The sequence below is a fragment of the Corythoichthys intestinalis genome, chromosome 11, assembly GCF_030265065.1.
Source record: "Corythoichthys intestinalis isolate RoL2023-P3 chromosome 11, ASM3026506v1, whole genome shotgun sequence".
NCBI classification, from domain to species: Eukaryota; Metazoa; Chordata; class Actinopteri; order Syngnathiformes; family Syngnathidae; genus Corythoichthys; species Corythoichthys intestinalis.
The window spans coordinates 49,287,540-49,313,182 of NC_080405.1; the positions used below are offsets into that span (position 1 = coordinate 49,287,540).

The following is a 25,643-nucleotide window of genomic DNA, read 5'->3' on the forward strand; positions in this document are numbered from 1 at the left end:
ACGCCGGTGTTAGAACATGTATTATTGAACCAAGATGCGAAATGACACTTTCAGGTGTTAGTAAACAGCCGCCATCTTAAAGCAGTACGAAAGCAGTGACTTCTCTAGAAGGCTCTGTTGTAGCGAACCTAATTAACTTTTTTTTATCTAAAATACTCCTAAATCGGCGGAATCTTGTCTTGAATCTATCTTTAAATGATGAAATAGTTTTAAAACTTTGACAAAAGTAGACAGAAGGGAAATTATGGAATAACGGGAGCAATTTTAACAACTGTAACAGTTGATTCGCAACATTAAATTAATTGAATGTAGTTTAAAGCTGCTGATACTGAATGGGGACTGGAGTTTTTTTATTTACTGTTATTTTTGTATATTTGTTTACTGTTATATGTTAACTTGATACTGAAATAGTAGTTTGATTTAGCCTGAGAGAATTTTTGAACAATTTTGGAACTAATGTACAAAACATTTAAAAAAAAAAAAAAAAAAAAAAAGGAGGGGGGTGCATCAATAATCATTTTATAATTGAATCGAAGCCTCTGAATCGTAATCGAATCGTTAGGTGCCCAAAGATTCCCAGCTCTAGCTGCAGCTATCGAATATTTTAGTAGTCGATTAATCAATGGACTAGTTAATGCGAATAATCAAGTAATCGGATAAGGAACATGAAAAATTAAAATACCGAAGCTGAGCCTCAAACGGTATATTTTTTTTAAATGAGGATCCATGTACAACAAAAGAACAATTGGCTAACTTACATAGAAAATGTTCGCTAGCTTAAATGCTATAAAATGCAATATATAATTTTTTTTTTTTTTTTTTTTTTTTTTTTTTACAATGCTCTTAACAAATGGTTCAGACACATAACAAATGGTACAGACACATATTCCCACAAAAAATGGTTAAATATACCTACAAACTAAATTAAAAATGCATGAAAAAACATTAGCTCAAACAAAAACTTAGCTTACATTGGTCCTAACAGGGAGCAGTTGGATTCACCCATGTGAAAAGAGGCAGACCAGAGGGCAGTGTATCCACCCTCATCTTTAAAACTAAATGCAACACTTTCAAAATAAACCATTACAACGCCACTTTAATTAAACGAATACTCGAAGCAACAAAATTGAATTCGAATATTTTTTTTCTAATCGAGTACTCGAGTTAATCGTTGCAGCACTAAAGTGAACCCTCTGCCTAAGAAGAATTAAAGAGCAATTAAAACCAATTTTTACCAAACAATTTAAGTCAGGTGTGTGGCCAATCACTGATGAGTGGTTTAAAGGTACCCTGCCCACTATAAAAAACATGCCTGGTAATAATTTGCTTGATGAGAAGCATTGTCTGATGTGCATCATGGCTCGGTCAAGAGAGCTGTCTGAAGACCTGCGATCAAGGATTGTTGATTTGTATAAAGCCGAGAAAGGATACAAAACCATCTCTAAAAGTCTGGATGTTCATCCATCGGCAGTCAGAGAAGTTGTCTACAAATGGAGAGAGTTTGGCACTGTTGCTTCTCTCCGAAGGAGTGTTTGTCCACCAAAGATGACGCCAAGAGTTCAGCGCAGAATACTCGGAGAGGTAAAAAAGAACCCTAGAGTGTCTGCTGATGACAGAAATCAATGGCACAGTCCAATATCTCTGTGCACACATCAACTATATGTAAAACTATGGCCAAGAATGGTGTTCATGGGAGGACTCCACGAAGGAAGCCACTGCTGTCTAAAAAAAAAACATTTTTGCTCGTTTGAAGTATACAAAAAGGCACTTGGACACTCCACAGAAGTTTTGACAATTTTTTGTGGACTGATGAAACCAAAGTTGAATTGTTTGGAAGTAACACACAACGTCATATGTGGAGGAAAAATGGAACGGCTCACCAACATCAACAACCCATCCCCACCGTGAAGCATGGTGGAGGGAGCATCATGATTTGGGGCTGTTTTGCTGCCTCAGGGCCTGGACAACTTGCAATCATTAATGGAAGAATGAATTCAAAAGGAGTTTTTGCAGGAAAACCTGAGGCCGTCTGTCAGACAGTTGAAGCTAAAAAGAGGATGGATGCTGCAACAAGAAAATGTTGAATGCTCATCTGTCAGTGCTATTGCCGGTGCTAGACGTCCAATCCATTTTGACCATAAGAATAAATGATTTATGCGCCCCTCCCAGTCAAAATTGGTTGGACGTCTTGCACCGTCAGTTGCAGACAACAAGGTAATTGAATGCCATGTAAGGTTTAAAAAACAAAAGTCATAATTCATTTGTGAAAGGGTCAATATGGGATGTTCAAATATTCAAATTCTTTGAGCAACCATCTTTCACATGAAGGACATTTATGCTTTTCCTTTTAGTCTATAATTGCACGTATCACTGCTGATTGGATGACTCTGTGACTGAATGTCATCTTACTAGATGCTTAAAAATATAAATGTCTGGTCACCTTGATCAATAAGTTACGAGCAAGTTGGATGAAAGTTTTGGCTTTTTGTGATCAAAGAATACAAACAAGCACCCGTCCCGAATGTAATTAGAAGACTACTTCAGTAGGCTACTTTAAAAAGATTCCCCATAGGTATATTCCATGCAATGTTCTTTTAACTTCCCGGGAAGCCTGTTTTTCTTCCTCAAGTCATTGCGCCGCATCCCCCTTAAGCCCCCCTCACCACTAATAATATTTTACCGAGGACTCACCAAGAAGGCTGATTCATTACAGATTTTAACGAGAGGCAGATACAAGCGGACTTTATTGCTTATATAGTGTGACTCTTCAAAGGCGGAAACACACTTGAAAGGCGAAAGAAGAAAAAGGATCACAGTCAGACTAGCCACTGTCCTCGTTAGTGGATATGCACAGGAGGCCACGGTTTCCCTGACATACCAACATGTTTGTCCGTCCTTCATCTGATTAGTAAATTATATTGATTGAATTGATCCAAGGGCACGTTCAGATTAAAGGCAGGAAGGCCACAATAGGACGACAATACAACACTTGAGAACCTCTAACAAAGACAAATAGATGCGGGCGGTAGCTTTTTTATTGCGCAATGAGGCAGCGTCAAACACGCGACCTTGGGGCTTTAATTGAAGCTCAGGAACGTGGTTCAGCGTAATGAAACTCCCGCCGAGCTGATAGGACGCCGCATTGACTAGAAACATATGTTTGGAATTTTAATTTATGTTTGTGGGGCACAACATTTCAAAGGAGACAAACTATAAGACTTCTTGAAAAGGCTACAAGCAGAGCTGCACTGTTTTTGGATGCACGGATTGTTGATAGTTTCTAGTGTTGCACTAATTCCGCTACCCAGCTGTGTGTTATCTTATGATACTGTACCAATACGATACCACATTTGTGAACCTTATAAAAAATATTTTCTTTTAGTACTTAATTATCCATCCATCCATCCATCCATCATCTTCTGCTTGCTCTGGGGTCAGGTCGCGGGGGCAACAGCTTTAACAGGGAAGCCCAGACTTCCCTATCCCAAGCCATTTCAACCAGCTCCTCTGGCGGGATCCCAAGGCGTTCCCAGGCTAGTCGAGAGACATAAGCCACGTTTACATGCTGACTTTTATTCATACCGATTCAAATCATTCCGAATGGAAATTTCAGATCAGCTGTTTACATGTGACTGCCTTTATTCCGAAAGGACGTTTGACAACTGCCGTCTGACATGCGCATATTAATCAAAACAAAGCGTCACGTTGCAAAACATGGAGATCGATCGTCAGAGTGCTGCTGTTTTAACTTTTACCCACTTGTTGTTCAAGAACCATTTCGACCTCAGGGTGCTCCTAGTGAAGGCACTACGAAGAAGGTGTACACAAGGTGGACAAGTTAGCCTTATGCGATGTTTCCCCGTAGTGCCCATGCCCCCTCCAAAGACCAGAAAACTTTGGATGAAGATCCGCAGCAAAGACTGGTGGGAACGAGTTGTTCTTCAGGAGTTTACAGATGTCGAGTGGAAACAAAACTTCAGAATGACACGCCGTTCATTTAAAAAGTTGTGTGGGCTGATGGAGGGATTCATGGCTCCAGATGCAGTTACCGTCGGAGCACCAATTCCCTGCATTATGCGCGTCGCAATTGTTCTTTACAGACTCAGTAGCTGTGCCGAGTATCGCCTCGTCTCAAACCAATTTGGCATCCACAAAAGCACCTCTCGTGAACTTTTTTAAATAGTTCACTGTTCCTCGTTTTACGCCCGTCTAAGCGAGCAATTAAATTCAATTCTTTTAAAGTTTGAATTAAATACAAACTTTCCGCCGGACTCCAATTAGGTGCGCTGTGCTTGGAAGCCATGTTGCAAGTGACGTTACTTACGTCACCAAGTGACGTCACCAAGTCAGTACGGAGCATGTGCAGAAAGAACGCAACCAGACACCATTCCACTCCCCTGTTTACATGATATAATTTTACTTCTAATCCGTTTGGGAAAAGGAATATTCCACCCCTGTGAAACGGAATGAAATTCCATTCGGTTTGGGCCTGTTCATTCCGAATGAGGTGTTTATATGGAACACATTTATTCGGTTTGAACATATAAACCGATTGTAATTGGAATATTTGGCTCCATGTAAACGTGGCTATAGTCTCTCCAGCGTGTCCTGGGCCGTCCCCGAGGCCTTCACCAGTGGGACATGGCCGGAACATCTCTCCAGGGAGGCATCCAGGAGGCATCCGAACCAGATGCCTGAGCCAACTAAGCTGGCCCCTCTCAACGCGGAGGAGTAACGGTTTGATGTAGAGTCCCTCCCGGATGACCGAGCTTCTCACCCGATCTCTAAGGAGAGCCCGGACACCTTGCGGAGAAAACTCATTTTGGCCCCTTGTATCCGGAATCTTGTGCTTTCCGTCACGACCCACAGCTCGTGACCATAGGTGAGAGAGGAACATCGATCGACTGGTAAATCGAGAGCTCCGCCTTTCGGCTCAGCTCCTTCTTCACCACTACGGACCGGTGCAGAGTCCGCATTACTGCAGACGCTGCACCGATTCGCCTGCCGATCTCCCGCTCCCTCTTACCCTCACTCGTGAACAAGTCCCCTAGTTCCCAGGCCAGCGGAGAGACATAGTCTCTCCAGCGTGTCCTACGGCGGCCTCCTCCCAGTGAGACGTGCCCGGAACACCTCATAAGGGAGGCACCCCGGGGGCATCCTGATCAGATGCCCAAGCCACTTCATCTGGCTTCTCTCGATGAGGAGGAGCAGTGGCTCTACTCCGAGCCCCTCCCTGATGACCAAGCTTCCCACCTTATCTCTAAGGGAGAGCCAGGACACCCTACGGATGAAACTCATTTCTGGCGCTTGTATCCGGGATCTTGTTCTTTTGGTCACGACCCACAGCTCGTGATCATAAGTGAGGGTAGAAATTTAGATTGGCCGGTAAACAGATAGCTACGCTATTCGGTTCAGCTCCCTCTTCACCGCATCACTGTAGACGCGGCACCGATCCACCAGTCGATCTCCGTCACTCGTGAACAAAACCCCAAGAAACTTGAACTCCTCCTCTTGGGGCAGGATCTCATCCCTGACCCGGAGAGGGCACTCCACCCTTTTCCGACTGAGGACCATGGTCTAAGATTTAAAGGTGCTGATCTTCATCCCAACCGCTTCACACTCGACTGCGAACCACTCCAGTGAGAGTTGGCGGTCACGGCTCGATGAATCCAACAGCATCACATCATCTGCAAGAAGCAGAGATGCAAACGCTTCGGCTGCGCCCAGAAATTCTGTCCGTAAAAATTATTAACAGAATCGGTGACAAAGGGCAGCCTTTTCGGAGTCCAACCCTCACTGGGAACGAATTCGACTTACTGCCAGCAATGCAAACCAAACTCTGACACCAGTCGTATAGGGACCGAACAGCTCTTACCATGGGGCTCGGTACCCGGTACTCCCGGAGCACCCCCCACAGGACTGCCCGAGATACACGGTCGAACGCCTTCTCCAGATCCACAAAACACATGTAGACTGGTTGGGCGAACTCTCATGCACCCTCGACAACCCTGCCGAGGTAGTTGAGCTGGTCCACTGTTTCACAGCAGGGATGAAAACCATACTGCTCCTCCTAAATCCGAGATTCGACTTCCCGACAGACCCTCCTCTCCAGCACCCCTGAATAGACTTTACCGAGAGGCTGAGTTGTGTGATCCCTCTATAATTGGAACACACCCTCCAGTCTCCCTTCTTAAAAAGGGGGACCACCACTCTGGTCTGAAGTACTTCATTACTGAATGTAAAAAAAAATTATTTCGTGGCTTGGTCAGACACTGATTAACAAACTTAGTGACGACCTGGGTATATGGATATAATGAATAAGCTCCTCTGAAACTTGAGACAGTCAGTGCCATCATACTACATTAGTACATTAGCTTACCTCATTGTTAACCACTCATGCTAGCAGAGGAAACAAATTCGGTAGCTTTCTTTTCCCAGTTTTCTAACAAAGCTAACATCTTAGTAGAGCTGTCAGTGTTCGCAAGACTTAAAATCTTTGCTGGTTTTACCGTTTAACATGTACATTTATACACCTTTCAAAGTATAAGACCATACAGAGAAAATATGACTGCTAAATGAGAACATTCAATGACACCTAGCATAATAAAAACTCTCCAAGGCTTTTTTTCTCTTCTTCTTCTCCTTATTATTTTGCTTCTTTTCTGCTGCTAATCCTTCAATGGTGTTTGTAACTGGCGGCCATCTTGGTAAGGGCGACCAGTGGTTGGAAACTAAATCTCGAAGGGTACATATTGCGCAGCATTAGCGTATTATTTATTACTATTAGTCGATACAGATGCCTGCATTTTATTGTATCGGGGCCCCCTCCGATACTAGTATCATTATTGGTGCAGCATTATTAGTTGCTGAGAAACTAAACAACAACACAAGCTGTCTTGAGTCACTCTGGCACGGGTCATCGGGTTCATACCGCTGGTCTTAATACACAAATCCGATTTTTCGTTTTTTTCCGACTCGAGTGAGGCATTAACTTGACGATGTTGAAATTCGCCCCCCCCCCCCCCCGGCCCAGACGCACCCGGGAACAGCACCAGCCAAAACAAGTGCCGTTCGGCTGACGCTGCCCCGCGTGCGTCCGCCGGGAAGGTGGAATCTCGCGCGTCCTCTTATTTTAACCCTTTGTACTGACTCCATGTTTTAAAGGTTTGAAGAACACTCACCAAAAACAGGTTGACAATTTATTTGTCGACAATGGTAAAAACAAGGCAAAAACAGACGACGGAGGGACAATTCTGGATCCAAAAAAAGGCTACATGTTTACGAGCAGCAAAAATCTGTGTTATCTCAGTGTCCAGTCTTTTTGAAGTCGTTGCTGAGGCGGGCCTTGTCGAAGGCGTTTCTGGGCATTGCTTTTGGGTCATCCCCTCTGTGGCCGGGTTTGGGCGGCTTAGGTTCGTGCGCGGATTGGGACGCCCGCTATCAACTTTGCTGTCCGGGCTGGTTGTACTTGTTTTAGGACAAAGCGCTTTGTCCTTGGAGTTTGCTGGGAGAGCTGATTGCCAGAGTTGGTGCGTCAATCTTGTGATAAGACGGCATTGTGTATCTCTTCTATTTCTTCTCATTAAACTATGGTGTTCTATTTATTTTATATTAGTAGTGTAGTCCCACCGTAAATATGAAAATGATACTATTTCCTGATTAATTATATTACGTGTGTTAGAGTAATGCAAACAGTTAGACGGTGCCTACGAGAACCTGTACCATATGTATGTGTTAGACTATATATGTGTTAGACTAATGCAAACAATTATACGGTGTGTGCGATGATGATATCCTTTCCCCTTCAACGGTCTCAATGGGAAAAAATAAAAGTGGACCATTTCAAATCCGATCCAGGTCACTTTCGTATGTGGTTAAAATCTGATCTGGGCCACTTTTTTCCAGAATGTGGATGCGGTCTGAACTGTCAAGTCCTCCAAATCGGAATTAATGCAGCAATTATGTCAGCAAAGAGCGAGTGAGACAGGGCGTTTTGTTAGCGATGGACATGTGCATTAGCGTTAGCGCCAGGGGTCGCGTTAACCGAATATTTTCCGTTGTTGACCGATTTTTTAAAACGGTGACGGAAAAAACTGAAGTCCATCTGTCATTTTGACAGGTTGCAATTCACACCCCAGACCACAGGGTGGCGAGTGAGCATATTAATTAGCTATTGTCTCTCTTGATGCATGACGTCGTTGGCCTTACTCGGAAAAATGTCAAGGCAACTGAGTGTCCGAAGTTTCTTCAAAAAGCCCCAAAACAATGATGGTGTTGATGAAAGAGGTGAAAAAAGAGGGACTGCACAAGCGGGCACGCAATTCAAGTCCATGCGCTCCAGGAGGAAGGTGTGAGACTGCGTTCAGGCCACAGCAGGTGAACTGTTAATTTCATTGTTCCATATGTAGCCTACCTACTGGGGCCACAGTCAGCTGTTTTTGTCACTGCGGAGAAAAAGTTACATATTCATCTGCTTGATGTGTGATGGCACGGTGTGGATTCTCTGTTAAGCTTGTTCGGACAGAAAATTAATTTAAAATGAATGAAAACTAAATACTATTGAATATGTTGAAGCGGTATGCAATGTTAAGAGTCTTGTTAGCTCGAATTGCTGTGTCTGGCCGCTGTAGCTCTGCTGCTCTCTGTGAACTCTCTACTCATATTCAAGCCGGAACGCGCGCGGCTCTTAAGTGTCTCTGTCATGTGACTGTGTCGTAGCCGGTAACGTGCTCGGCCAAATGGAGACACAAGTACGGAAGGTGAATTATGCCAAACAAAGGGTCACTACAATGTCATTATTATCATTTTAAAAATTTAAGTGACGGGTAAAAATAGATTATGACCGGATTTTTATGACCCTGTCAGTCAAAATGACAGACAACGAAAAAGTCTAGCGCAACCTCTGGTTAGCGCCTAGCTTGAACGCAGCTTTTAGGGAAGAGGTGACATTGACCACAGTCATGAAGCCTGAGAATGCTCAGTTTTCTTTCTGTGCTCCAAATGAGCAATATTTCAATTTTGCTTACATGGCCGAGAGTCAGGGCATACTGTTCGTATATTCGTTTGTAATGCACGCACAGTGCGTGCATGCTATCAATCCATATAAGACTGAAAACACTCAGGTGACTTGAAGTTCCGCTCTGATACCCCCAATTTGGCCAACTTTCAAAACTGTCCAATATGCATGTGTGATACATCATTGAAAAGCTCAAAATCTCAATTTTCTGGGGGAAGAAAAATTTTGAACAGGAGGGCATTTAAAAAAATTTTTTTTTTTTTTTTTAAACAGCAAAACCCTATTACAGACGCCATGACTTTAATGAGATATTATCGCGTACTTTCCTTTTTCCAATCCAAAAACTCCATGTAGCGTGTATCACCGCGTGTCAAGACACAGCTGTGAATGGCCACAGCTGGATTTTTGGGGGATTTTATGGGTGAAACATGGTAATATACCAAGGGTCGCGGTGCAGAAATCGCAGACATCAAGGAGTGGTTGATTTTCTTTTTCATATATTTACTCATATATGTACTCTTTTAAACTTTTTTTTTTCAATTTGTCTTTTTTTGGATCGATTATTTATCATCTAAGATATCGGAGAAAATACGACAGTAAAAAAAGCGACAGTTATGAGGTAGATATCCGTGACTTTTTTACAGACACCATTTTTTTCATTCAAATTTTAAAATATGCGAGTGAATCACTTTTTTTATTTTTTTTTTTAATGAAATATTAGACATCAATGAATGATTCTAAGCCAAAAATGACACACATTTTGAATGATAAATATAATTAATTACCTCCGTTTTATGGCTGGGTTGAAACAAAAGTGGTTGGGCGACGTCTGTAAACGGGTTTCCAGGGTAAAACAGACAAATTAAAAATAGTTTGGGGGCTTAATGCGCAATGAATCTGCTATGGCAGCATATAGACATATTGTTCTATCAAACACAACAATTGTTTTGGCTTAAAATACAGCAGTTTCTTTTAAAGAGGAGTGCAAGAGCAGAAACTGCTTTTTCAGTCTTATCTGTGTTTTCTGCCATAAACTTTGAATATAAGAATAACATTATTTATGTCTGTTATTTGTATCCTCTGGTAACACTTTATAAAAACTATCCGTTTTGCTAGTTAATAGATTAGTAAACTGTTGATAAATGATTTATTGTTGATTTGTGAAGTATTTGTTAACAGTTTGTTAAGCATTTACAGGGTGTTCCAATATGGTTGACCCCATTCTAAATGCCCATGCTCGTTGATGGATTTTAATAAAACTATATACACTTTATGTTGAAGTTTTATTGGTTAAATATACAAAGAAAAGTACAACTATTTGTTGGTTCTATGGCAGATTTTCATAAATGTGCAACATGAGCGCTGCTTGCAAAATGCCTTATCAAAATGCCTTTTCTTTTGAAGTGAACGGCATTTCTTAACCTGAAAAGATAGAAATGCCAAATGTTACACACAAAAACTTGAAACGTTTCTACACAAACTAGGTTTGTTCTGATCATGTTTTTTTGCTCCCGATCCGATTGCTTTTTTTGCTCCCGATTCAATTCCAATCATTCCCGATAATTTTTCCCGATCATATACATTTTGGCAATGCATTAAGAAAAAAATGAATAAAACTCTGACGAATATGTACATTCAACATACAGTACATAAGTACTGTATTTGTTTATTATAACAATAAATCCTCAAGATGGCATTTACATTATTTTTCTGTCTGTAAGAGGGATCCACGGATAAAGACTTGTGACTTTGTATATTGTGACTAAATATTGCCATCTAGTGTATTTGTTGAGCTTTCAGTAAATTATACTGTGGCCATCCCAAATGCATGACGGGAAGTAGAACCATGACTGTGCGTCGTGCTACCAATTGCTTTATCTTCTCTGTGTTGGGAAATAACTTAAGGTCCCCACATTGCTTCCCATGATATTTCTAATCATAGGGAGAGGGTTCGCAAGGCTGTGGCCAATTAAAAAAGGCTCCAAAGGCTGCCAAAATTCACTCTACTCAGTTAGCGCTGCCTTTTCTCTCTCTATGGAGGTAAAACGGCGCCATTACAGATTGAGCGCGACAATTAGTGAGAGGGTCGTGCAGCGCAAACATTAATTGCATTAAATATTTGATCGTGACACATTTTTTAATTAATTGCCGCCATTATCGGGATATTTTTGATAACCCTACCTTAAGCCTAAAGACTCTGGATGAGTGTAACATATGTCTGTAACGTTAAATACAATTAGAAAACGATTATATATATATATATATATATATATATATATATATATATATATATTAGGGCTGTCAAACGATTAAAATTTTTAATCGAGTCAATTAGAGCTTAAAAATTAATTAATCGTAATTAATCGCAATTCAAACCATCTATAAAATATGCCATATTTTTCTGTAAATTATATATATATTCTGTAAAATAAATTTTTGGAATGGAAAGATAAGACACAAGATGGATATATACATTCAACATACGGTACATAAGGACTGTAGTGGGCATTTCAATCTACTGTCATTTAAATATGTCTATGCTGTCCTCACTCTGAAGCGTCTACTTTTTCCAAAGCTAGACAGCTAGTGAACGATGCCTTAATAATCAGACTTCTTCCTTTTTCATCTGATTTATTAATAAAATGGCCTCAAACCACTGTCCTCTTTAGACTGTAGTGAAACTACAAAAAAAAAGTACACAAGCATTGCATTAGCAACAACGTTAGCTTAGCACGCTATACAGGTTCACTAAACATAAACAAAAAGCATCTCATACAAAAAAATATAACATTTCGCTTACTAACATAATATGTACATTCTTTACAACAACCATACTTACGGACAAATCTTGTCCAAGGATCATATAAGCACAACATTACAACGTAGGCGTCAGCCCGAGACGTCGTACAGCCATATTGAACTGGCAAGAAAGCAATAAACCATGTCGCAAAGCGACCACAAGAGTTCGCTGTTCGACAGCACAAAAAACCTTGCTTTAAAACTTACCAAAAGGCAGAATACTGTCTGAGCGGGACATGTGCGTTAATTGCATCAAATATTTTAACGTGATTAATTTAAAAAATTAACTACCGCGCATTAACGCGATAATTTTGACAGCCCTAATATATATATTAGCTATTAAAAAAAGGCATGGGCGATATTTTTTTGCTGATTCCGTTACTTTGAAAATGACGTGATCGGACCCGATCGATCGGGACATCTCTAACACAAACTGTGTTTCAGATTAAGAACACACTGTAAATACTTAACAAACTGTTAACAAATACTTCACAAATCAACAGTTTACTAATGATCTATTAACTAGTAAAGCAGATAGTTAGTATAAAGTGTTACCTGTCCTCTTCTTGGAAATCTAAACATGATCACCCTAGAATGACGTTGAGTTAGTATTTGTTTTGAGGCTCCTGTGCATGTGAGTTTCTGTGGTTTGCACAGCGCATCTCGGACTGCGAATTAGTGCAAACGCGTGATACTTGAACGGGCTCAATGGACAAAGGCAGTCTGACCCGGCACGTTAAAAAACAGATATGGCAAAAAAATCGGAATTGTGCATTAAGACCTCCCCTATGAACCTAGCCTTGGTCAGTCTTTGTCAATTGTACATGCGTCCCACTGATGACTTGATTCTGTCACAATTGTGTTGCTCATTGATGTGTCTACTTATCAAGGACTAGACTTGATGGGTCTTTCACAATCGTAACTCTAAATGCAGGCCTACAGGGAAGGCAAATATGGATAATACTTCTGCTGCTCAGCTACAGCATTGCAGCAGTTTGGCAGGGGAAAAAAAAAGATTCTGAGGTCACTTTGGCAAGCTGCCACTGTCCTTTATTTACACATCTATCATCATTTACAATATGCACCAGTCTCACCAGAGTGTAATGACCACACTGTTTCATCAGCCCACCAAAAATCTTAACTTTACCGCAGCCCTCCCTTGGCTTTTCACTGTCATTGTTAGCGAACAGATGAAAGTTGCTTTGCGTCGTCTCCCTCAAGGACGCTCGGTCACGACGCATTACGCTTGATGTCGTTGGTGGCGGCTCGGCGGCGGCCATCAAACTTGTGACATCTCAGGCTGGAGCTGGGCGGGGAGTTTGGCGCCTGAACATGCACACGCCGAGCTCCGGGGCTGATGACAGTGAGGCCCACAGCTGCCTGAATAAAAACATCTTTAAGTATATATTTATATCTTCCGCACCTGAGTTTGGATGAAGAAAACTTCCTACTGGTAGGATGAAAAAGTATTTGTGTGTGTGTGTAGGTGGATGGGTGGAGATTTGTGTGCTCTGTTTGGATGGAGAACTTGTTTTTCTTGGCGTGCTCCGAAAATTCAGAATGACTTGTCGCTTGAAATCTCTCACACTTGCCAAATGCACCTCAAAACCAGCAGGTAATCAATTCAAGTAACCAATTAGGGGTTGACCCGCTTGCTTCTAACAGCATGACTGTGGACTAGTGCTGAATGACTGGCATTCAAGAAGAGAAACCAATAAAATTTGTTCATAGACGACCAGATATGTGCCTTGAGAAGTAGTCATTCGCGAGACTTTGGTCTCCTATAGTGTACACTGACAGAGATAGACAGTGCGATTGAATGGTTGATTTTGTTGTAATGTTTTATCAGTCATTCCTCAGCTGACATGTCACCCAAAGTTGGCCTATTGTGAAAACAGGGAATAAATATACTCTATTTTATTGCTGCAACAATTAATCGATTAACTCGAGTACTGTATTTTTCGGACTATAAGTCGCACCAGCCCAAAAATGCACAAGGAAGAGGGGGGAAAAAATCAGTCGCACCGGGGTATAAGTCACATTTTGGGGGGTAATTTACTTGATAAAATCCAACACATAGAACAGATATGACATCTTGAAAGACAATTTAAATTTAAATAATACAATACAGAACAACATGCTGATTAAGTGTACAGCATGATAATGTTATATGATGCATGAACAATGAAATGCAAACGTGGCTGGTATGTTAACGTATTACATAGCTATTAAGATTTATTCAGATACTTATAGCATAAAGAACATGCTAACAAGTTTACCAAACCATCAGTGTCACTCCAAAACACCAAAATAACATGTGAAATGATGTAATAATGTGTCAATAATTTCACACATAAGTCGCTCCTGAGTATAAGTGGCATCCCCAGCCAAACTATGAAAATAAAAACTGTGACTTATAGTCCGAAAAATACGGCAATTCGATTAGGAAAAAAAGCTGCTTCCAGGATTCGTTTAATTAGAGTGGCATTGTAATGGTTTGTTTTGAAAGTGTTTGCATTTACCGTGATTTTCGGACTATGAGCCGCTACTTTATTCCCCTCATTTTGAATACTGCGGCTTATAGTCCAGTGCAGCTATTTGTTTATTTATTTAGGTTAATATGTAACACTTTAGCGGCGTCAAAAGACTGCAATAAGACCGTCATACTTATGACACAACACAATCATGGGCATTAATGAATGCTTATCAAAGATGTAATTAAGTGTAATCCGATAAATTATGTCACTCCATTTATATCCATTCAAAACAGAGATAATTTGTCCGATGACACAAAATAACATCCATTATTTACTGTAGCATTGCAATGCATTCTAGGAGGCATGTTTGACGACAACAGTGTTAAGAGCAGGTGGCAGCAGAGGTTGACTGTCTCCCCCAACGGAGCAGTGATGGCCAAATGAAGCTTCTTGAATCGATGAAGCTTTAGGCCAATCGGTTCAAAGCTTCATGGTGGTTCATTTAGTGTTATGATAGTGTTATGATACTGCTGTCAAATACAGTGTTGCTAGTTAATATCTTTTTGGTGTAAATATTCCATAATACAGTAAGGACAGCTGTGGCTTATAGTTAGGGTTGGGCATCGAGCATCGATGGGACAAGCCATTGCATTGCAATTTGATTACAATCCTGGAGACGGTGCAGCGGCGCTCATAAGTTTGGCGTTACTTTACAAAAAAAAAAAAAAAAAAATTGACCATTCAGCTCAGTGCAACATTTGCAACACAACTACATCATGCAAAGGAAGCTGCACGACCAATTATGCACGATCGGCTTCGTGTAATACAAGTGCCAAGTGAATAGCTCGCTGAGTGCTTCGTATGTGACACGCTGCGCGGTCAGAACCAGGTAAGTAAAACAATAAATTACGTCTGTCTTCTGCTGTACCGGCGACCCAACCACAGATTGAGCAGTAGAGGATGGATGGATGGATGGATGGATGGATGGATGGATGGATGGATGGATGGATGGATGGATGGATGGATGGATGGATGGATGGATGGATGGATGGATTAGTACGAGAATAAATCAAATTATTACGTCGGGCTATGTTCGATATCACATTTATATAGAACTAGATGTGAAATGACAGACTTGGCGGCATTAGATCATGTAAAGAGAACTAGATGCGAAATGACAGACTTGCTGGCTTTAGTAAACAGCCACCATCTTAAAGCAGTAGACGCCTCCGTTAAAATCAACAGCATTAAAAGGATTTTGGGTTTAGAATCTGTTGTGTTGCTTATTTAGAAGGAAGCACCCATATGAAGCATTCAATAACTTTTTTAATGAACTCGTAGCAGTGAAAACATAGCATCCTTGCCAGCCGCTTTCATCTCTTCTTCTCCGCATTATACGTACACTCATACAGCGCCACTCACTGGCCTAACTGGTATTGTCACAATGTAAACATTGCATGTGTCTGTAAACAATCAGTTTTACAAATAAGGAAACCTTATTATTTTGCGTCATCTACATCAAATTATAATCAATAGAAGAACCTATACTAATGCTTTGTCGTAGCTCCCAGCAAAGGGACATGCATGGCAAAAGAATATGAATAAATGATTTCTCCGTGAGCTTTTGAAAAATAAACATTTTCGTGAAAGTGCTGTCCTGTGGAAAGAAACGTCATCACATTCAAGTTCAAAGACTAATCCGAATCGAGAATCGTTTAGAACCGGAATCGAAACACAGAACCAGAATCGTTCAATTTCAAACGATGCCCAACCCTACTTGTAGTCCAGTGCGGCTTATCTATGAACAAATGCTGTTTTTGTGTCAAATTTGGTGGGTGGTGGCTTATTGTCAGGTGCGTCTTATAGTCGGAAAATTACGGTAGTTTTATTGATTTGGGGGGGTGATACGCTGCCCTCTAGTGGCAACAGCGAGTATGAAAACTGATCTAATTTCTGAATCCAACTGCTCATATGTTTGTTGATGATTTCATCATTTAGTTTACAAATATATTTAGATTTTTTTTGGTAGGAATATGTGTTTGAATGTTTTGTTAAGAGCTTTGTAAATAAATAAATTATAAAAAGGTTACGTTTGTATAGCATTGAAGCTAGCGGACTTTTGCCTCGTAATTTAGCCAACTGTTCATTGTTGTACTTCGATCTGCGTTTAGTTATTTTTGAACTAAGCTCAGGTATCTTCATTTATGCATTTATCGCTCTTGTGAAAAGAGTACAATTCTTCATAGTTTGAAGAAACACTCAGGAATTTTATTTTGCATTCGCATTTGATGCTCTTTTGAAGGTGCAATCTAAGCAAGCCAAAATAAATATTATTGCAAGCATAAACACATATTTATTTCGTTTTACACCTCCTAAACTTTATTCTGCAAGGCATTAAATGTCTATAATCCGATTACTCAATTATTCGAATTAACCAAACAATAGAGTAATCTCAATCACTTCAGCCCTAGACTATTTATTCATGCTGTCATTGGATTGTCTGCCTGTCAGTTATTGCAGACAGCAATATGGGTTGGCCAGCTCTGTCACTCATTTTTCACGTCAATCGAGACACAAAACACGACTGATTTTGTCAATTATTGCTCAGACTACAACTGCATGGCAGTCATCACACAGCATCAAGGAATAACCTAAGGGTCCATTGTTAGGTGTAATTGATTCGATTTCACAAATTGTGATTTTACATAACCTAAAAAAAAAAAAAAGAAAAGTGTATCTTGATGTAAATCAGGACATAGGAGCGTCACCCCGCAGGAACATTTGCTCAATGTTCTCTTTGATTCTAGTGAACTCAATACAGCTGGAATCCACTCCTTTGATACTGGGCTAATTTGAGGCATGTCGTATATGCAAAAAAAGAAGCTTTCATTCTGACATCACAGCCTCCCAGATGATTAATGGTACAAAAGTGACGGGGGGGTGGCAAGCTGACGCACCTGGCGGACTAACTAGAGTGCCCACGGCAATGTCACCTTGGTGACACCACCAGCGGGAGTGCAGTGGAGAGCTAGGGAAGGGGAATGTGTTAGTGGGGTTGGAGGGTGTCGGTTCTTAATTGTCCCCCTAGCATGCTGCCCTCCACACCACCTCCGTGAGCAAGATGGAGACAATTTACAGGTTTCGAGGCCAGCATGCCAGCTAGTAATGAAGTGTAGGCTGACTTTCTGTGCAATTTAAAACAAGTTCTAAAACAATATTACCTTCAGTCACTGTTTAATTTACATGCCGATTATAATCAGTGTTGTATCTGTATCAGAACCAATATAGCACTAAAATGACGTAATATTTATGTTGGAGTACTAAGAATTAATGTGCCATTGCTGTGCGAAATGTTTCCAACCGCTGGTCTTACATAAGATGGCCGTTTGGTTAAAAAAGGAGCGCTTGCTGGATGATAATAGGCATCCAATTGTGTGGCATGCAATCATCTGTCTGCTATGAATGTCAAGGAGTTTATCACAAGAAGAGGTCCACTCCATTTGAAGATGGATGGGATGCAAGCCCTCCATCTACAAATGAATTGGACATGTAGCGATGTCTCTGGTAGCCAATGAGTTAAAAAATATATTTTGTTCTTTCTCTGGCCAACATGCACCTTGCCACCAATTACTTTAATCATTAGTAGACGTCCAATCCATTTGAAGTGGGTGGGTTGGCAGGGATCAATTGCCACGTTTACATGGAGCCAAATATTCCAATTACAATCGGAATATTTGTTCAAACCGAATAAATGTGTTCCATATAAACACCTCATTCGGAATGAACAGGCCCAAACCGAATGGAATTTCATTCCGATTCGCAGGGCTGGAATATTCCTTTTCCCAAACCGATTAGAAGTAAAATTATATAATGTAAACAGGGAAGCGGAATGGTGTCTGGTTGCGTTCTTTCTGCACATGCTCCGTACTGACGTGGTGACGTCACTTGGTGACGTAAGTAACTTCACTTGCAACATGGCTTCCAAGTAGGCATGTGCCGGTTACCGGTTTCACGGTTTACCGTGGTGTGAAAACGTCGCGGTTTCAAAACCACTAAAATTTTCCGTCAGACCGTAGTGCGGTATTCGCTATTTTTCTTGTGTCAAAAATGCAGCCAGAAGCGGCTTGGCACAGCAGCGCTCACCCCCTCCCGTTTGTTGCTGTGTGAAAGTGACGCTATCGGCTAGCCAGCCAGCTAACCCAAAAACAAATACTTCAAACATAAGGCGGACTGTTCTTCAATTTATTGAGCTCTCAAATCGTGCTAAGTGTAATATACAACATGAATACATTTAAAATGTTGTACAATTAGATTTTTCCATGTGAGTAGCTTCAACAGATTAGCACCATGGTAAAAGTTCGCCAAAAACAAAACACACATTTTCCTTTCAAATTCAATATACAAACTAACTAAAAGCTTACAAAGATGAATGTTAGCCTAGGCTTAGCTGGGAGAGCAACTTCGTTGAGTGTGACTGCCGCAGAGTGAGAAAACAAGCTTGATTCGCTTGAATGAAGGAGAAAAAGTGACTGCGTCAAAGATCGCTAACTGAGAAAGAAGATCTTGCCCTAAGCACAAATCCACGTTCGCTGGATCAAGGAGAGGTCTCACTCCCAATGTTTAAAAAAAAAAAATTTTTTTTTAGATGAAACCTTTCCACAATAATATTGACGTTTTAACTAACTTATACATATTCAACTAACTTATGAATTCTTTGTTCTTTTTAAAATAAAGGCATGACATCATGTTGACACAGTGGCTGAAAATGGTGAAACTTCACTTAAGCTTTTCCACCCTGAAAAAAAAGTCATGCAGTATAATTAAAAAAAAAAAAATATTCAGAAGTGTTTTTACTTTATAGAAATTATTTTGTTCTTGCTCTAATCTTGAGCAACTTGAGCTGTGGCTGTGAGTGTAGTCTATAAGCTATATTTTATTTAAAATATATATTTTTTTATTGACAATTTATTTATTTTAACAATATATTCATGTTCCAATTTGCAACTATGGTCTGAAAAAAAAATCCTGTTCAATGGAAAAAAGTTTTTTTTTTTCTAACCTCAATCTCAAACCCCTAATCTCAAAATTTTTTGGAGCTACAATTACAATACCGTGATACCGCGGTATTTTTGCCCACGGTTATCGTACCGTCAAAATATCATACCGGCACATGCCTACTTCCAAGCACAGCGCACCTAATTGGAGTCCGGCGGAAAGATTGTATTTAATTCAAACTTTAAAAGAATTGAATATAATTGCTCGCTTAGACGGGCGTAAAACGAGGAACAGTGAACTATTTTAAAAAGTTCACGAGAGGTTACACGAAGCCGGAATAGACCGGAGCGTTGACCAGATTAGAAACCGGTGGAAAACCGGCTACTACAAGGCAAAAGAGCAAAACAGCAGAAGCGGATACGACCCCACAAACACAACAAGTGGGTTAAAGTTAAAACAGCAGCACTCCGACGATCGATCTCCATGTTTTGCAACGTGACGCTTTGTTTTGATTAATCTGCGCATGTCAGACGGCAGTTGTCAAACGTCCTTTCGGAATAAAGGCAGTCACATGTAAACGCTGGATCGGAATAGATGAAGTGACATGTAAACAGCTGATCTGAAATTTCCATTCGGAATGATTTGAATCGGTATGAATAAAAGTCAGCATGTAAACATGGCTAATGGCAGAGAATGAGTTAAAGCAATACTAGGTAACTTTTCAGCCTTTCATAATATATATTAATATAATAACATTTGTGTAAAGCTGTCCCGACTAGTCCACATCATCGGTTACATAAATGCGTCGACGAGCACACCATCCCGTCGACGGTTAATGAAGGGTTGAAAAAATATGTGTGGAAAGTTGAGAATGGCGGATGCTTGGTATGCAAGCGGGGAAAGTGGCACAAAGCCAAAAAAGCGCACCAGAGTGGCCAAAGCATGGACTTATTTCAACGAAACAAAGGAAGGTACAGTGCTGTGTCCAGTCTCTTCAATGCCATGCTTGGCTGCACGTCGGCCGTGAATGAACACCTAAAGCGCCGTCACCCAGTTGTAACTTTGGAAGACGACAGGAGACAACAAGCTGGCAGATCGTACATCCACATAATTAACTAGCGACATTTTTATTGAAGTTGCTAAGCCTGTCACGATATGCAATAAGTCCATTTATCTCATAGTAAATAAAAATGAGGGCAGTAATTTTTACAGCTGCGTTTTATTGCTGCGTGCGTGCATACATTTGTGCGTGCGTGCGTGTACACGTCAGCGCTGACGAATTCAGGTGGAGTGGGGCGGTTAGCCACACTAAGCCACACAGTTGTTAACAGTCATATGCTATCATTTAGCAACAACTGGATTTAATACCTTATTACTTTTCGTCCCTTACAAAACCGCTGGAAACAGAAATGTTGTTTAACTCATTCACTCCCAGCCATTTTCACCGGAGCAAGGCCCTTCGCTCCCGGCCATTTTACTGGATTTTGACTGATTTTGCAAGGCCCACAGAAAATTATGTTATATATTCTGTTATCTGTATGCAAACATGGAACCCACCAAAAGAAAGATTACTCTCTTGTTTCAGCAGGGAAAAAAAGTAAGTTCATATCTTTTTCCATTCCTTAGAAGTCAGCATTATAAAATAGCTTAGTTTGAGCAATTTTCGCATTTCTGATGGAAAAACAGAGAAATTGAGCTTTTTGTGAAGGCATAAATTTCAAACATAACTTTGACTTTAAGCTATTTTTTGCTTTAGTTACATCTCAAACATCTGAATAATGTTTTCCTTTTACAAAATAGCATAAACAACAAGACAAATAGAGCTTTTGATAGCAAAGTAACAATTTATTTACACATAACTAACTGAGAGATGACGCTGTTGTCGCCGCGACAGCCAGGTAAACTTTTCCCTCATCGGCGCCTGTCTCATAGAGATGGATTTTTTTTTAGTCTCTGCGGGGTCTGCTCTACGAGCAGCACGGACTCAATGGCATCTTCCGCTGCACAGGTGGTCCCAGTCGTTCTGCTCGGTCGTCCAACACCTGGCATCCCAGGCGTTCTCTCGGTTGTTATGCTCGGTCGTCCGCCGGCTGGCATCCTTCCGCCAGCGCTCCGACCGTGCGGCCCGGCTGTTCGTTGCCGCTGAATCGGGTTGCAGGTCTTACCAAATGCGCTACTGCCCTCCAGTGGCCAGTTGTATTGCTTAAAAATGGATTTTCAGCTTTGTGCTTTGGAGCTCAGTTGAATCAGAACCCAGAGATGTCTCTTATGAAAAAAAAATGTAAAAGACGTATAAATATGTCTTTGGGACACTGAAACCATTAAAAATAGAACGTATTTATACGTTTTTGGGAGCAATTAAGTTAATCCATCTGCAGGTGACCATCATGATTTTACGATATTATGCGGGTGTGCGCTGGTCCTCATGGGAAACACAGCGCTGGTCCTCATCGGAAACAGTTTTCCTGAAGGCAAAACACTACCGCTTTTGTCCACCGGCGTCGCTGAAATCGGCCAAAACAGAAAATGTACCAGGTGTTGCTTTAAGCAGTGTCTGACCAAGTCATGATAGCACTTTATAGCCATTGCACTTTTTCAAAAAACGTAGTATTGATACAGCATTGGCGTCAGACAACACCACACAGCCAGGAGTCGGAATCGGTATCGGGAGCCAAAAAATGGTATCAGTGCAACACTAATTGTTATACATTGCACCACTGGTTTGATTGGTTCCGTTACATTGTACATTGAAGTTACTGGTCAGTGTACATGTAAGTCAATCAATATTCTTACTAGCACTAAATGTTCTCTTCTATCACAGTCTTCATTCAAGTTACTGGCCAATCAACACATCAAACATTACACGATTGGTTAGTTTTGCTAGGCTTTACTCAGTCATTGGTAGGCTGACAAATTGGTAGGACACATGGATGTGATTGGGCGCACTTGGGTGGGGGGTCCCGGTGCCGGGACTGGCGGTCGGGTGGCGTAGGGTCGGTTACCAACGGGCTTACACTCACAACGGATTCACACGATTACAGGATTCTAGATCAGAGCTGATTTGTGTACACTCTACCCCTCCCAATCACTTAGCTTATAGACTCCCCCCCCATCTTTCCCTGGTCAATAGGCCCCCCACATGGTGTCAACCGGAAATACATCTAGCTGACGATAGCACCAACATATTAATAGTTAGTGTAGGCGTTCAATGTATTTCTTGTTGTTGTTTGTGTTTCTTTTATTTCTTTTCTTGTGTTTCTTTTCTTCTGTTCCCCCATAATCCCTTCCTGTCGCTGCTTTGTCATAATAAACGAGATATGTTGAATGATCACAATGGGAGTAAGTCATACTCTCAATGTGAAACATTAAAACTGTTCAGAGCAACCGGACCCTTAGACTTCCATTCTCCGTGTCAAACAGCTGAACAGGACAGATTTAAAAATAATTTTAAAAAATAAAGGTAGCCCGACACATAATTTACCACTGTTTTGTTGATTGCATTGCAGTCTTGAACCATGCAACATGTCGATCATTGAAGGCGTTCACACTAACTGGTTGAAACTGTACAGTAGCCTGAAGTTTGTCACAATACAGTATTGGCCCGAATATAAAACAGTGTTTTTTGCATTGAAATGAGACTGAAAAAGAGGGGGTCGTCTTATATTCACAGTCTAGAAATTATACCCATTCACGACGATAGATGGCGCCAGATATCATTGAAGCGATGTTCTGTCATGACAGATTTCAGCTACTCTGCAATTTACGACGCTGGATGGTGCCAGATATCATTGAAGCGATGCTCTGTCATGACAGATCTCAGCTACTCTCCCCATTCACGACGCTAGATGGCGCCAGATATCATTGAAGCGATGCTCTGTCATGACAGATCTCAGCTACTCTCAAATTTAACCAGTTTGCATTATTTTATTGCAATGTTTTTCCTTATTCAGATTTGTTTCAAGACTACAGTTAGTTAGACTTCACTTTGATGGTTAATGCAGTTATTGCAATTGTGTTGTTTTATCACAATAGATTGGTTTATTTACATTTCAAAAACCAGAAGCCATTCATTTACGAATGTGATTGCACTTTAGTTTATATATTTAAATGTTCAGATATTAAGATTTGAATGAGGCAAAATAACCTGCTTTTTCTCTCAAATATATTGTTATAAGCATTTGTTTCTGATGTACTGTAATTATTTTCTGTATAAAAATTAATTTGGTGTTCAAAAGTCTTTTTTCAAACTTGAGTCTTGAAAAAGTCGTCTTATAATCAGGGCCGTCTTATATTCGGGCCAATACGGTAATCACCAAAATCCATAATCCACTTCAGCCCTCCTTATCTGTTGGAACTGTCGTAATCATCTCAGAAAATGTTATGTCTAAAAATTTAACAAGGTAATGCAGTACCCATGGTTGATTTAGCTATTTCAGAAAATTTTTGTCACAGTCTTCTCTCAGTGTAAGCCAGTCGACATGTCAATCCTTACAACGAGCACCACTGATACAAACCTCACTTTGTCAAGATGGAGACAAGCTACAGATGGCAAGGCATGTACAAACGCTAGTAATGAAGCGGAGGACATGACTAAAGAACAGACACCAGCAATTTGCCTTATCGAGTATGACAGAGATGATATGAGGATGAGGAGGATGACGGGGGTTGGGGGGGACTATATCTGCAGATGTTTGAAGTGGCACCGAAAATGAAGAATGAGTCGCAGCAGGGAGGAATACAAAATGCCTCTGCTGAGCATGTCAGGGGGTGAAGACATTAGTCAAAGTTTACAACGTTAAGGGATCGATACGCAGGCGGCCGTGGAGGCAATCACTGATATTTGGATTCATCTTCGTGCCGGCTAAGATGGGAGGGATATTGAACGGCAGCCCTACCGCCTTTCCCCCCCAAAAGAAAAGGAAAAACCCCACGTGGGCCATAAATCTCAAATGTCAAAAAGTAGAAAAGCAGGACTGAATAATTCAGTGGGGGATTGAGAAAAGTCAGGCGACACCATGGATAAATATTAATATGGCTGAGGGCAAAGACGCATTATAGACCTACACGTGCTGCTTCAAGCAAGCAGCAGGCCAAAACAATTCACAACTGAATGAAGCTATCCACTCGCTGACCACATATCCTTTTTTGCAAGCTCAGTTTGCAAGCATTTTGTGACCTGTGTTTCTCTTTAGGTTATAATGTCATGACTATCTTGAGTTTCCGGTTATTTCTACAACCCCAAGCAAAAAGTATGGAATCACCAGTCTCTGATGAGCACTTACTCAGACATTTTATCATGTAGAACAAACTCAGATGAAAAGCTTGAAAAAATAATGAATTTGTTCAAAAGTGCAACTATTTTGGCATTCAGAAACACTAAAAGAAATGAATAAAAAACATTGTGGTGGTCAGTAAATGTTACTTTTATAGAGTAAGTGCAGGGAAATATACAGTATATGGAATCACGAGAAACAAACAAAAAAAAAATAACAATCAAAACACATCTCTAGTATTTAGTAGCACCACCTCTGGCTTTAATGACAGCTGCAGTCTCTGAGGCATGGACTTGATGAGTATTATTCATCAATTTGGTGCCAACTCTCTTTGATTGCAGTTGCAAGATCATCCTTGCAGGTCGGAGCCTTGCTGTGGACCATTTTTTTCAATTTCCACCACAGGCTTTCAATAGGGTTGAGATCTGGGCTATTTGCAGGCCATGACATTGACTGCATGAGTCTTTCGCCAAGAAATGCTATAACAGTTTTAGCTCTGTGGCGTGATGCTTTGTCATCTTGGAAAATCACAAACATACTTTCAATTGAAGGGATAAGAAAGCTGTCTGAAATTTCAATGTAAACTTTTGCATTAATTGAACATTTATCGACAGCCATCTCCCCAGTGCCTTTGCCTGACATTCAGCCCCATATCACCAAGGACTGAGGGAATTTTGATGTTTTCTTCAGGCTGTCATCTTTGTAAATATCACTGGAACAGCAACAAACAAAAGTTCAGCATCATCATCTTGTCAAGAGTCAAGAATCTGCATTGGACAAGGTTTCAAGAGTCAAGAATCTGCATTGGACAAGGTGATGATGCTGGAACTTTTGGTTTGGTGCTGTTCCAGTGAGATTTACAAAGGTGACTGTCTTTTTATCCGAGTTTGAACTACGTGATAGGAACAGATACTTCATTGTCAAATTATGCGGGTGTGCACTGGTCCTCATGGGAAACACAGCGCTGGTCCTCATCGGAAACACATTACCGCTTTTGTCCACCGGCATCGTAAAATCGACCAAAACTGAAAAGTTACCAAGTTTTGCTTTAAGCAGTGTCTGCCCAAGTCACTATAGCACTTT

The 25,643-nt window shown here is 40.8% G+C and overlaps 1 protein-coding gene and 1 long non-coding RNA gene across 4 annotated transcripts in view; one reads left to right on the plus strand and one right to left on the minus strand.

The window, feature by feature from the left end:
* The window catches only part of si:dkey-237h12.3 (teneurin-3), a 649,923-nt gene that overhangs the window by 545,807 nt on the left and 78,473 nt on the right, over window positions 1-25,643 (plus strand). The window lies entirely within an intron of this gene.
* Window positions 1-25,643, minus strand: part of LOC130923564 (uncharacterized) — a 98,697-nt gene that overhangs the window by 27,719 nt on the left and 45,335 nt on the right. Inside the window, exon 3 of one of the 2 annotated variants that reach the window (XR_009064727.1) lies at window positions 12,867-13,195. The exons of the other annotated variant lie outside the window; for it this stretch is intronic. This is a non-coding gene — a long non-coding RNA (uncharacterized LOC130923564). Of the gene's footprint in view, window positions 1-12,866; window positions 13,196-25,643 lie in introns of those variants that run through there. 2 annotated transcript variants of the gene reach the window in all.